At 35.0% G+C, this 13,289-nt stretch overlaps 1 protein-coding gene across 4 annotated transcripts in view; it reads right to left on the bottom strand.

Moving 5' to 3' along the window:
• The window catches only part of LOC115031564 (uncharacterized), a 199,217-nt gene that overhangs the window by 53,496 nt on the left and 132,432 nt on the right, over positions 1–13,289 (bottom strand). For all 4 annotated transcript variants that reach the window (XM_085841685.1, XM_085841686.1, XM_085841687.1 and 1 more), the window contains one exon: positions 7,290–7,329. The gene's annotated coding sequence lies outside the window, so the exon portion shown is untranslated. The remainder of the gene's footprint in view (positions 1–7,289; positions 7,330–13,289) is intronic.

Here is a 13,289-nt window from a genome sequence, read left to right as displayed (position 1 = left end):
ATCAAAGAAGAAAACTATCTTATATCCTCCATGTCACAAGTGAACATTCTGACAGAGTACACACCTGTGTTTAATATAATTCCAATGGTCTCCAACTTTCTTTCTTTTGAGAAGCAGTAATTTGTAACAAAAAGTTTAAATGCATACCACGATTGCCATTTTCATTGTACAGGATTGGTTAATGTTAATGGCTGAAAATTCATTACAGTTTGAATAAATATATGCGCCCAGTAATATAGATATAATACAATTATTCAATCATTATTAAAAGAAAAACACATGTTAAGAATAAGAATTATTTTATTCACTTCTACAATGTCCATCATTCTATTATAGTCCTGATGTTTCAAATATTTCCCAACATAACCCATATAATGATTTGTCTCTCATTCAATCAACTTTTGTTTTGCTGGCTTGTTGTTGCTTTGTTCTTTTCTTCACGTGACTTGCTGTTTTTCTTTGGTTTTGCATTGTTTGAATTTTGCAGAAAAGCACTATGTAGATCTCATAAACTGATGGTTGCTAAGTAAGGCAGAGATCAACAAGTATAAAATATCTAAATACCTATGTCTGTGGCCTATCTATTTCTCTTATTCACCCAATACTGTCAGTTAAGGGTTCTGACTCATGGAGTTAGTTTACATTATGGCAAATCTAATGATAGGTACTTACTTCCACAAGATTTGTGCTATATTTGCCCTAGATGTTTTGCATGTCAGTCATAATTATTGATCAAAGATTTTGATATTGATTTGGGGCTTATATTTCTTTTTTTTTGTATCCTACAAAAAATATCCCCTACCAAATGAGAATAATATGTAGAAAAGAACGTTCAATTTTAGGCACCTATTCAACTTCTCTGTTTTTAGTTAGTTCTGTAAGTGTTGTTGTTACCAATGACATTTTTGAAGCTTCCTTTTTGCAGGATATGAAAACATATACAGAGGCCCAAACCAAATATTAAGCACAGAGAGTGTCAAGAGAGAAAATGCCAGAGAGAGACAGAGACAGAGAGTGAATAGAGGAGAGGAGAGGAGAGGAGAGGAGAGGAGAGGAGAGGAGAGGAGAGGAGAGGAGAGGAGAGGAGAGGAGAGGAGAGGAGAGGAGAGGCGAGGCGAGGCAAGGGGAGGCGAGAAGAGAAGAGAGAAGAGAAGAGAAGAGAAGAGAAGAGAAGAGAAGAGAAGAGAAGAGAAGAGAAGAGAAGAGAAGAGAAGAGAAGAGAAGAGAAGAGAAGAGAAGAGTACTTAGAAAATACTGCTTTAAATGTGATGTCTCCATCAAGTCCCTCCATTAATATGTCTCCAGTATGTTCATAGCAGCCATATTTTTAATAGACAGAGGCTGGAAAGAACACAGATGTTTCTCAACAGAGGAATGGATACAGAAAATGTGGTACATTTACACAATGGGTTACTACACAGCTATTAAAAACAATGAATTCGTGAAATTCATAGGGAAATGGACGGATTTGTTGGATATCATCCTGAGTGAGGTAACACAATCACAAAAGAACACACATGACATGCAGTCACTGATAAGTGGATATTAGCCTAGAAGCTCATGATACCCAAGATACATACCCAAGATGATATTTTCTAGTTCCATCTTAAAAGTGAGCCTAAGAGTTTTATGAAGTCATTGTTTTTAATAGCTGAATAGTATTCCATTGTCTAAATGTACCATATTTTTATATCCATTCCTATGTTGAGGGACATCTGGGTTCTTTCCATCTTTGGGTTATTATAAATAAGTATCCTATGAACAGAATGGAGCATGTGTCCTTATATGTTGGAGAATCTTTTGGGTATATGCCCAGGAGTGGTATAGCTGGGTCCTCAGTTAAAACTATTTTCGTAGGGAACTCAAGATTGGTTTCCTCAGTAATTGTAACATTATGCAACCCCACCAGCAATGGAGGAGTATTCCTCTTTATCCACATCCTTGCCAGCATCTGCTGTCACTTGAGGTTTTGATCTCTGTCATTCTGATTGGTGTGAGGCTGCATTTTGGGGTTGTTTTGATTTGAATATCCCTGATAACTAAGGATATTGAATATTTCTTTAAATGTTTCTTGGTCACTTGAAATTCCTCAGTTGAAAATGATTTGTTTAGCTCTGTTCTCCATTTTAAATGGGTTATTGGGTTGTCTGGAATTTAACTTCATCATTTCATTGGATATATTGGATATTAGCCTTCTATCATAGGTAGGAATGGAAAAGATCATTTCGCACTCTGTTCCTTGAAATTTTTTTTCTTGATTACACTATACTTTTCCTGCAGAAGCTTTTCAATTTTATGAGATCTCATGTATCTATATCTGATTTTAGAGCTTGGGCCATTGGTGTTCTTTTCAGTATATTTTCCCCCATGACAATAAGTTGGATGCTCTTTAACAATTTCTCTTCTAATAGATTCAGTATATCTGGTTTTATGTGGAGGTCTTTGATCCATGTGTACTTGAGCTTGTATAAGTAGATATGAATGGGTAAATTTGCATTTTTCTACATGCTGATCTCTACTAGAGTCAGCACCATTTGTTGAATATGCTGTCTTTTTTCCCCACTGGATGGATTCAGATTCTTTGTCAAAGATCAAGTGACCAAAAGTCTGGGGTTCATTTATGGGTCTTCAATTCTATTCTGTTGATCTACATGCCTGTTTCTGTATCATTACCAAGAGGTTTTTATTACTATTGATCTGTAATACAGCTTGTGATCAGAGATGGTAATCTACCGGAAATTCTTTTGTTGAGAATAGTTTTCCCTATCCTGTTTTATTATTATTATTATTATTATTATTATTATTATTATTATTATTATAAATGTTGGCATGAATTTGGAAATTGTTATTTCTATCTCTGAGAAGAATTGAGTTGGAAATGTGATAGGGATTTCATTGAATCTGTAGATTTCTTTTGGTAAAATGAACATTTTACTATGATAATCCTGTTGATCCATGAGCATGGGAGATCTTTCAATCTTCTTAGGTCTTTTTAATTTTTTTCTTCAAAGATTTAACATTCTTTTCATACAGATCTTTTAATTGCTTGGTTAGAGTCACACCAAGGTATTTTATATTTTTTTGTGATTACTGTGAAAGATGTTATTTCCCTAATTTCTTCCTCAGACCAATCATTATTTGAGTAGGGGAAGGCTACTGATTTGTTAGAGTTAATTTTAAATCAATCCAAATTGCTGAAATTGTTTATCAGCAAAAGGAGTTCTCTGGTGGAATTTTAGGTCAGTGAAGTATACTATCATATCATTTGCAAATACTAATATTTTGACATTTTCCTTTCCAATTTCAATTTCTTTGAACTATTTTGTTATCTAATAGCTCTGGCTAGAACTTCGTGAACAATATGGAATAGACTGTGAGAGATTGAGCAGCTTTGACTAGTTTCTGATTTTGATGTGTTAGTTTCAAGTATCTCTACCTTTAGTTTAATGTTGGCTAATGGTTTGCTGTATATTTCTGTTAGTATTTTTAGATATGGGTCTTGAATTTCTGTCCTTTCCAAGGTTTTCAAAATGTATGGGTGTTGAATTTTATCAAATGCTTTTTAAGCATCTAATGAGATGATCATGTGGATTTTTCCTTTGAGTTTGTTTATATAGTGGATTACACTGATGAATTTCAGAATAATGAACCATCCCTGGGATGAACCTACTTGATCATGGTGAATGATCATTTTGATGTGTTCTTAGATTCAGTTTGTGAGAGTTTTATGGAGTGTTTTGACATCCATATACATAAGGAAATTTGCTCTGAAGTTCTCTTTCTTTGTTGGGTCTTTGTGAGGTTTTGGTATAGCGGAACTGTGGCTTCAACAAATGAAGTAGGTAGTGTTCTTTCTGTATCCAATTTGTAGAATAGTTTGAAGATTATTAGTATGAGATCTTCTTTGAAGGTTTGATAGAATTCTATGCTAAAACCATCTGATCCTGGGCTTTATTTGGTTGGAAGACTTTTAATGATTTCTGCAATTTTTTAAGGGACTGTTTAGTTGGTTTATTTGATCCTGATTTAACTTTGGTACCTGGTACCTGTCTAGAAAATTATCCATTTCATCAAGATTTTCCAGTTTTGTTGAATATAAGCTTTCTAGTAGATCCTGACAATTTCTTGAATTCTATTTCTGTTGTTATGTATCCCTTTCGTTTCTGATTTTTTTTTTTTAATTTGGATATGGTCTCTTTGTGCTCTGGTTAGTCTGGCTAACAGTTCATTTATCTTGTTGATTTTCTCAAAGAACTAGCTCTGAATTTTGTTGATAATTTGTATAGTTCTCTTTTTTCTATTTGGGTGATTACAGTTCTGAGTTTATTTCCTGCATTTTATTCCTCTTGGGTGTATTTGCTTCTTTTGTTCTAGAGCTTTCAAATGTTCTGTTAAGCTGCTAGTGTATGTTCTCTCTAATTTTTTTATGGAGGAATTCAGAACTATGTGTTTTCCTCTTAGCACTGCTTTCATTGTATTCCATAAGTTTGGATATGTCATGCCTTCATTTTTGTTAAATTATAAAAAAGCCTTCCTTTATTTCTTCCTTTTCCAAATTATCATTGAGTAGAGAGTTGTTCAGCTTAAATATGAATGTGGTCTTTATGTTGGTTTTGTTGTTTATTGAAGACCAGCTTTAGTCTGTGGTGATCTGATAGGATTGACAAATTATTTAAATCTTCTTGTATATGTTGAGGCTTGTTTTGTGATGGATTATATGGTTGATTTTTGAGAATGTACCATGAGGTACTGAGAAGAAGATGAATTATTCTATTTTAGGAAGAAATGTTCTATAGATATCTGTTAAATCCATTTGATTCATAACTTCTGTGAGTTTTACTGTGTCTCTATTTAGTTTCTGATTCCAAGACCTATCCATTGGTATGAGTAGGGTGTTGAAGTCTATCACTACTATTGTCTGATGATCGATGTTTGTTTTAAGCTTTAGCAAAATTTCTTTTATGAATTCGGGTGCTCTAGCATTTGGGACATAGATGTTCAGAATTGAGATTTCATCTTGGTAGATTTTTTTTTTTATGAAATGTCCTTCCTCATCTTTTTTGATTACTTTTAGTTGAAAGTTGATTTTATTTGATACTTAAAATGGCTACTTCACCTGGTTTCTTGGGAACATTTTCTTAAAATATTTTTCCCAGACTTTTTCTCTGAGGTGGTGTCTATTTTTGTCACTGAGGTACATTTATTTATGCAGTAAAATACTGGGTCTGGTTTACATGTCAAGTCTGTTTGTATATATCTTTTTATTGGGGAATTGGATCCACTGATGTTAAGACATATCAATGATTTTTGCTTGGTCTTATTTTTGTTGTTAGAGGCAGAATTATGTTTGTGTGGCTAACTTCATATGGGTTTGTTGAAAAAAGATTATTTTCTTGGTTTTTTAGGGTGTACTTTCCCTGCTTGTGTTAGAGTTTTCAATCCATTATCCTTTGAAGGGCTGGATTTGTGGAGAGATTTTTTTAATTTTGTTTTGTCATGAGATATCTTGATTTCACCATCTATGGTAATTGAGAGTTTTGCTGGGTATAGTAGCTTGGCTTGGCATTTTTATTCTCTTAGTTTCTGTATGACATATGCCCAAGATCTTCTGGCTTTTAGAGTCTCTGCTAAATAGTCTTGTATAATTCTGATAAGTCAGCCTTTATATACTACTTGGCCTTTATCCCTTATTCCTTTTAATATTGTTTGTTTTGTGCATTTGGTGATTTGATTATTACGTGATGAGAGTAATTTTTTTCTGGTCCAATCTATTTGGTGTTCTGTAAGCTTCTGGTATTTTTATGGGCATTTCTTTCTTGAGAGTAGGGGATTTTTCTTTTATAATTGTGTTGAACATATTTACTGGCCATTTGAGTTGAAAATCTTCACTCTCTTCTAAGCCTATTTATTATTCTTAGTTTTGGTGTTTTCATTATGTTCTGGATTTCCTGGATGTTTTGGTTTAGAAGCTTTTTGCATTTTCTTTGAATGTTCTCTCAATGTCTTCTATGGTTTCTTCCACACTTGTGATTCTCTCTTCTATCTCTTGTATTCTGTGGGATGCTTGCATCTATGATTCCTGCTCTATTTCCTAGGTTTGCATTCTCCATGTTTCTCTCCCTTGTGATTTCATTATTGTGTTTGTTTCCATTTTTTTGATCCTGGATAGTTTTGTTCAATTCCTTCATCTGTTTGTTTATGTTTTTCATATTTTTAAGGTCTTATATGTTTAAGAACATCTACAAGAAAAAATTATTAATACTAACAGTTATTGTGATTTCATGGTTGATTTAGCAAGAATACCACTTGCATTTTTTATAAATATACTCTGGGTATTAGTCAAAATTATTTAGATGGACTGATAAATATCTATAAAGAAGAAAAATTAAGTTGCCTTGAGCATATGTATAAAATATGAAAACAAAAGTTTATGAGATATAGTAATAGGTACTTATAGAATCTATATAGTATAGATAATATTAATCAAAAATATATGGGAATAATTCAGCTTGTACTGTATTTAACCAATCAAAATCAATCCATTCATCACTGGAACACATGATTTCTTTGTGCACAAGTATTTATCTATGCATTACTCACACCATACTTTATTTTTCTTTACTGTAATGGACAAGAAATCTTAAAAGAATCTTAATTCTATGTATAGCAACGTATATATTTATTGAACAATGTGACATATTTTGACTGGCACATTTATTATGAAATATTTGACATCTACTATTGAGCCAGGCTTTGGGACTTAACATTTATATATACATGCATTCCTCTAAATTGAGTCTCCTAGTATGAAAACACTCAAAGATTAGCTTATGCTGTCTAAGTAAAAAAAAAAATCTTTGTAGAGAATATGAGTAGAAGAATGAGGCAAATTTCTAATGAACACAATATTGTTAATATTTGTTCCACAGTGAAACATTTTGAAAGTTCATTGTCATTTCTTCTTGTGATGTGTTGGTTTCCAGGCCAGGGGCAAATAGATGAGGTGACGATTTAACATGCCAAACAGACCTAATTTTCAGGTTCTCTCAGAATCCCTCAGTCATTACCTGCTTTACAGGGCATGACTTGCATTCTGTACCTCTGGATCTGGGCTTCACTAAAGGCTTCTCTCTCTCTCTCTCTCTCTCTCTCTCTCTCTCTCTCTCTCTCTCTCTCTCTCTCTCTCTCTCTCTCTCTTCCTCTTCCTCTTCCTCCTCCTCCTCCTCTTCCTCCTCCTCCTCCTCTCTCTGTCCCTCTCTCTACATTTATTTCTTTTTCTTCACACTCACCTCTATTTCCTTTCTTCATAGCAACGGTCCTGACCTCCTCCTGTGAAATAAGTGAACCAATGTGAGAGATGTCTGCAAATAAACCAATAAACTGCCTTTATATACCTTAATTTGATATGAATTGACTTATTTCTCATCAGAAAAAAAAACAACTATTAGTCATAACTAATGAGATACTAAAATTACATAAAAGCCAGGTGTACTAGAAAATGTTTAGATTGGATATATTTATGTTGTTTCAGCTACAGATCACTGTTGGAAATGATAGGGTGCATATGAATTAGCAATCTTGTTAGCTATGAAAAATCCTTAGATCCTATCCCTGAGCTATTACTTTCATTCTATAGAATTCATCAGTATATTTCTCCATGATGGATATGGTTATATTTTTTGCTGCTGTTCTTCATATTGCTTGTGAAAATTAAACAACTTTTACTTGGCCAACCCATGACTTGTTCTATATAGCTATAGTTCTTCCAACATTAAGAAGTCATTAGTATCCTTTTGGTACATAGAGACCTTGTAAATGCCTACATGTCATGTAAGATATCCTTTATATTTATGAGCTATGTAAATATTATTTGTCACCACAATTAGATAACAGTCCCCAACTATGGAAAGATGTAAGGCATTCCTTATTGAATATCCATCCTCCCTAAGATGGTTTTCTATATAGAGGTTATGTGTTCCAACACTTAATAAGTTGCAAAATGTAATAAGCAATGTGGATAATGATATACAATTAATGTTTTAAAATGGTTAGTATAGCTAAGCAAATATGTTTTGTTAATTGCCCATAAAAGTGTAGACTTGTATTACTCTAACTGCTTTATCGTGGATGAGTCTATATGATATTCATGTTAGTTTTTAAAGCCTTCCACAATTGAGTAGGTGCAAAATTTGGCTTTCTTTCATTTTTTATCCTTAAGAGCTCAGACTAATAGCTGAGTAGTATTAGCAAAAACAATGACTTTATGACTTTTGCAGGCAAATGGATGTACGTAGAAAATATCATCCTAAGTGAGGTAATTCATTCATAAAAGAACACATATGGTATGTTCTCAGTGATAAGTGGATATCAGAAGGGAAAAAAAGCATAGGGTACCCAAGACCAAATCACAGACATTATGAAACTCAAGAAGAAGGAAGACCAGAGTGTCGATGCTTCAGTCCTACTCAGAAGTGGGAAAGAATTAATCACTGGAGGTAGAGGGAGGGAAGGATCTGTAAGGAGATAAGAGGGGGAGGGAAAATGAGGGAAAGATCATGTGTGGAAGCAAACAAGACAGGGAAGAAGGACTGAGGGTCAGGAAATTTAACAGAGGTGTGTGGCAGTTGGGGATGGAAACAGGGGATACCCACTAGAAAACCCCAGATGCCAGGAACCCAAGAGATTTCCAGGATCTACTAGTGATGACATTAGCTGAAATACCCAACAAATGGAGAGAGAACTTGTAGAGACAATATTTGTTGCATAGGCATGGCCACTTTTTGAAGGATGGGGACATCCAACTATCTAAAAAATATTAATCCAGAATTGCTGGTGTCAAAAGGAAATACAGAGACAGAGTAGAACAGAAACGGAAGGAAAGGCCATCCAGAGACTGCCCCACCTAGGGATCCATCTCATCAGAAGACACCATATCCAGACACCAATGTTGATGCAGAGAAGCATTTTCTGACAGGAGCTTGGTATAGCTGTTACCTGAGAAGCTGTTTCAATTCAGGTGGGGATGCGTTCTGCAAACAATCAGACTAAGTGCTGGGATGTCAGTGGAGGAGTTAGCCAAAGGACTGGAGTTGGTAACGGGGTTAGCAACCCCATAGAAAGAACAATATTATTAACCAATCAGATGACCCCTCCCCTGCCCTAGTCAAAAGCATCTGCCTAAGGCTAAGGTAAAGAGATTTATATCAATTGCATTGGAAAAGGAAGTCTCAAAAAAGCCAAGTAGTAAATTGTCCAGTGGCTCTTGCTTATAAGGACTGTTTTGATCAAACATAGCAAGCTTATAACAAAAAATTAAAGTGTATGACTAAAGTTTTAAAGGGATACCATGAAGTGGAATGAAACTAAATACTGTGTTTAAGGTGATACACAGATTACGGATAAAGTCCGCAACTCAGAGCAAGATTTATTTGCTGTTGCAAAAGGGATAGCTATATCATCTCAGGCGTTATTATGACTTGGTTATAATTTTAATTTGAATGTAAAATGATACGACTTTATTTCAAATTGACATGTGATGGATTTTGATGGCTATTCTTGATAGTAAACAAGATAATTAACAATATCTAAAATGAACTAAAATCCAGAAATGTAGGACTTCCTATGATCCAGGTCTTAAGGCAGAGTGGCTATGTTTTTGAAGGTCTTATGAAAAGCTTAAGAAAGCCTTAGGACCAGGAATTAATCCCAGCATCCAGGAGATATGGCATAAACATTTCTGAGTTCAATATCAGTCTACAGAGCAAGTTCCAGGATAGCCAAACTTAGGTAGCGAAGTAGTTGGAAAATGGGCACTTGGTGATGATGTAATAGAAAAGTTGGGCTATATTCCAGTCCCAACAAGCAGTAGCTTTGTCATTTGGTACTGGGTTTAGAGACAAGAATAGAAAGGGTCACAGGAACAATTGATGCAGGTTAGATGAAGAATCACTTGGATAAAATGTTCTGGGAAATGTGTTCTGAGAGCACAAAGAAACTAAGTATCAGAGATAAACATCATGTTGAGGGTTAGAATGGAGAAGTGACCCACGCCATTTCGAAGAACCCAGAAGATTATGTGTGGACTGCAGCCAATGAAACAAGAAGCTGTAAAGTTAAAGTTGCCCTCGATAACCAAAGTTGTTGGAAATGTCATAGACATGCTGAAGAAAGGTGTTAACCATAAGTGGAACCAGCACAAGAAAACAGAGTTTGTTGATGCTGAATGCCAGATCTGTTCTCAGCAGTCAACAAGGATGGAAGGATTTGGAGCTCTGAAGATTGCTTTGATATTGGACATAAAGATGCAGAGTTTGGAGATTGTCCAGCTGGTTTTTGGTATTGCTTTGGTCCAGTGATTTCTTACTATGATATTTTGGAACAGTATCTGTTGTGGATAACCCTTTGGTTAATTATATTTGATGTTAATTACATTCTCTTGTGAGGGGTTGCAAACAAAGAATTAATCAGTACTCAGGTAATTTCCTGTAAACCTGCTTCCCACCTTAATTTGTTAAAAAAAAAAAAAGACAGCTGATGATTGGGTAGATAAAGGGAAGGTGGAGCAGAAGGTGGAGAGAGAGGAGACACAGAAAAGGAGGCAGAGGAAGAGAAGCAGAGAATAAGCACATGGCCTGGAAAAAACACAAGTTCTGAGGGGTCTCATAGATGTGAAAGATGGCAGTGTAGTGGTAGACCTGCCAATCTAGGCTCACAGCACATATTCATATTAATTGAGTAGTGTTTTCATTGCTGGGGCATATTTGGGTTGGAGATTTACTGCAACAATTATCCTAATATGATGGAAGTAGGTGATCTACATTTTGATTTTGACGTTTAAGGGGATTATTTTAAGAAACTTTATGAATCTCAGAATAGATTTTGAACTTTAAGTTCCTAAATATTGATAGACTTCTATAGAATGTTGGGATTTTGAAGTTGGATTAAATATATTTTGCATTGTGCTATGGTTAGGTATGTCCCTGATAGAATCATAAGTTTGAAAAATCCTATGTGGGTCAGGGAGTAGAGTGTGGTAGATTCAATATATTTTTCTAAAGAGTGGTACCACTATGAGGTGGGGCTTAGTTGAAAAATGGTACTACTTTGTGGTGTATTTGAGAGACCTTCCTTCTGATAGACCTGAGGATGCTAGTTTTCTCCTGGAGGTTTTAAGAACAAGATGTAGAAATTTGAGCTCCTCCTACTCCATGCCTGCCTTAACACTGGCATGCTTCTGCCTTGATGATAATGGAGTGAATATGTGAGCTTATAAGACAGCTTCAATTAAATATAGTCCTTTAAAAGATTTACCTTGGTAATTGTGTCTACTTACAATCATGGAAACTTTAAGACAATCCTTAAGATCTTATTATATCAGGACTTGTTCCTTTATAGAGGCAATAATAGCAACAAAATTAAAGTAGAAATTTATACAAATACCATATTTAATGAAACTATTATTAAAAAAAATCTGTTAAGTACGGAGGCTACAAAAGTTAAGTGAAAGTGTTTATACTACAAGGAAGATATGTAAAGACATATAAATTGTGGAATTTCCTTTGATGCATAAAACAAAATGAAATCTTTAGAGAACTAAGCATCATTTAAGTGTTCTTTTAATTTTGCTTTTCAAAAACAGTAGACAGAAAGACAGAAACACATATGACTGAAAAATTTCCCTTTACTTGCCTTTTTATTATTTCATAGAAATAGTCATATCCACAAGGTTTTTACTCTGAATGTTGGATGTCTGGTTAGTTTCTGATTGAAAGGTAGGTAGGTGTGGCAGCATATCAGATAAAGGAGTGCATCACCAGAGAACATTTTGTGTTTGATACTTAAGTGTAATGGTAAAAATCCCTTTTCTATGCAGTTTCTTCTTAGTTAAAAGAGCACATAAGTAATGTATATATGTAATCCATATGTACATATGTATATATGTAGTTCCTCTGTGAAACTAACACAGCCTTTTAATAAGAACAAAAAACACTTTAGTTGACTCATAGTTAATTGTTGCTTAACAGACACTGGCATTCTTATATTTAGAATAAATATTACAATATTTTTTTTTGTATTGGGCCCTGAATTAGGAATAGAATTACAATGAAACAAAAAAAAAACATAATTTTTTGGTTTTGGAATTCTATATATTTCAGAATGTAATGTGATCTGGAGTCACCACACAAGATCAAGGATATACTAATGCCAGAACTGAGAACCAAAAGCTAAACCTGGAAACCATGAAAAAATATTTCAGTTTAAACTTTGCTTGGAGGATTTAACCTTTGATGAGTATAAGTGAGGTAACACAATCACAAAGGAACTCACACAATATGTACTCACTGATGAGTGCATATTAGCCCAAAACTTAGGATACCCAAGATATAAGATACAATTTGCTAAATGCATGAAACTCAAGAAGAATGAAGACCAAAGTGTGGACACTGTGCGCCTTCTTAGAATTGGGAACAAAACACCCATGGAAGAAGTTACAGAGACAAAGTTTGGAGCTGTGATGAAAGGATGGACCATCTAGAGACTGCCATATCCAGGGATCCATCCCATAATCAGCTTCCAAACGCTGACACCATTGCATACACTAGCAAGATTTTGCTGAAAGGACCCAGATATAGCTGTCTCTTGTGAGACTATGCCGGGGCCTAGCAAACACAGAAGTGGATGCTCACAGTCAGCTATTGGATGGATCACAGGGCTCCCAATGGAGGAGCTAGAGAAAGTACCCAAGAAGCTAAAGGGATCTGCAACCCTATAGGTGGAACAACATTATGAACTAACCAGTACCACGGAGCTCTTGACTCTAGCTGCATATGTATCAAAACATGGCCTAGTCGGCCATCACTGGAAAGAGAGGCCCATTGGACATGCAAACTTTATATGCCCCAGTACAGGGGAATGCCAGGGCCAAAAAAATGGGAATGGGTCGGTAGGAAAGTGGGGGGGGAGGGTATGGGGGACTTTTGGGATAGCATTGGAAATGTAATTGAGGAAAATATGTAATAAAAAAAAATTAAAAAAACTTTGCTTGCAAAAGTGTAATAACAATTAATTTATTTGTGCCAAAATGAAAGTAGATGTATGTCCTCACTTTTAATTTAGTCTTTAATTATAGGAAGGCTTTCTGATCTATAGATCTACTTGTATTGTCATAGGGTCTTCCACAAGGGGACCCCATAGGAAGGCCAGTAGTCTGGACTGCCTGGTCTGGCCTCAATGTGAGAAGAGGCCCCTAACTCTAGAGACTTGAGGCCCCAGGGAAAGGGGAGTCCTGG

Source organism: Mus caroli, unplaced genomic scaffold, assembly GCF_978045245.1.
Source record: "Mus caroli unplaced genomic scaffold, Mus_caroli_1 scaffold_8, whole genome shotgun sequence".
Lineage (NCBI taxonomy): Eukaryota > Metazoa > Chordata > Mammalia > Rodentia > Muridae > Mus > Mus caroli.
This window is presented reverse-complemented; position numbering and strand designations above follow the sequence as displayed.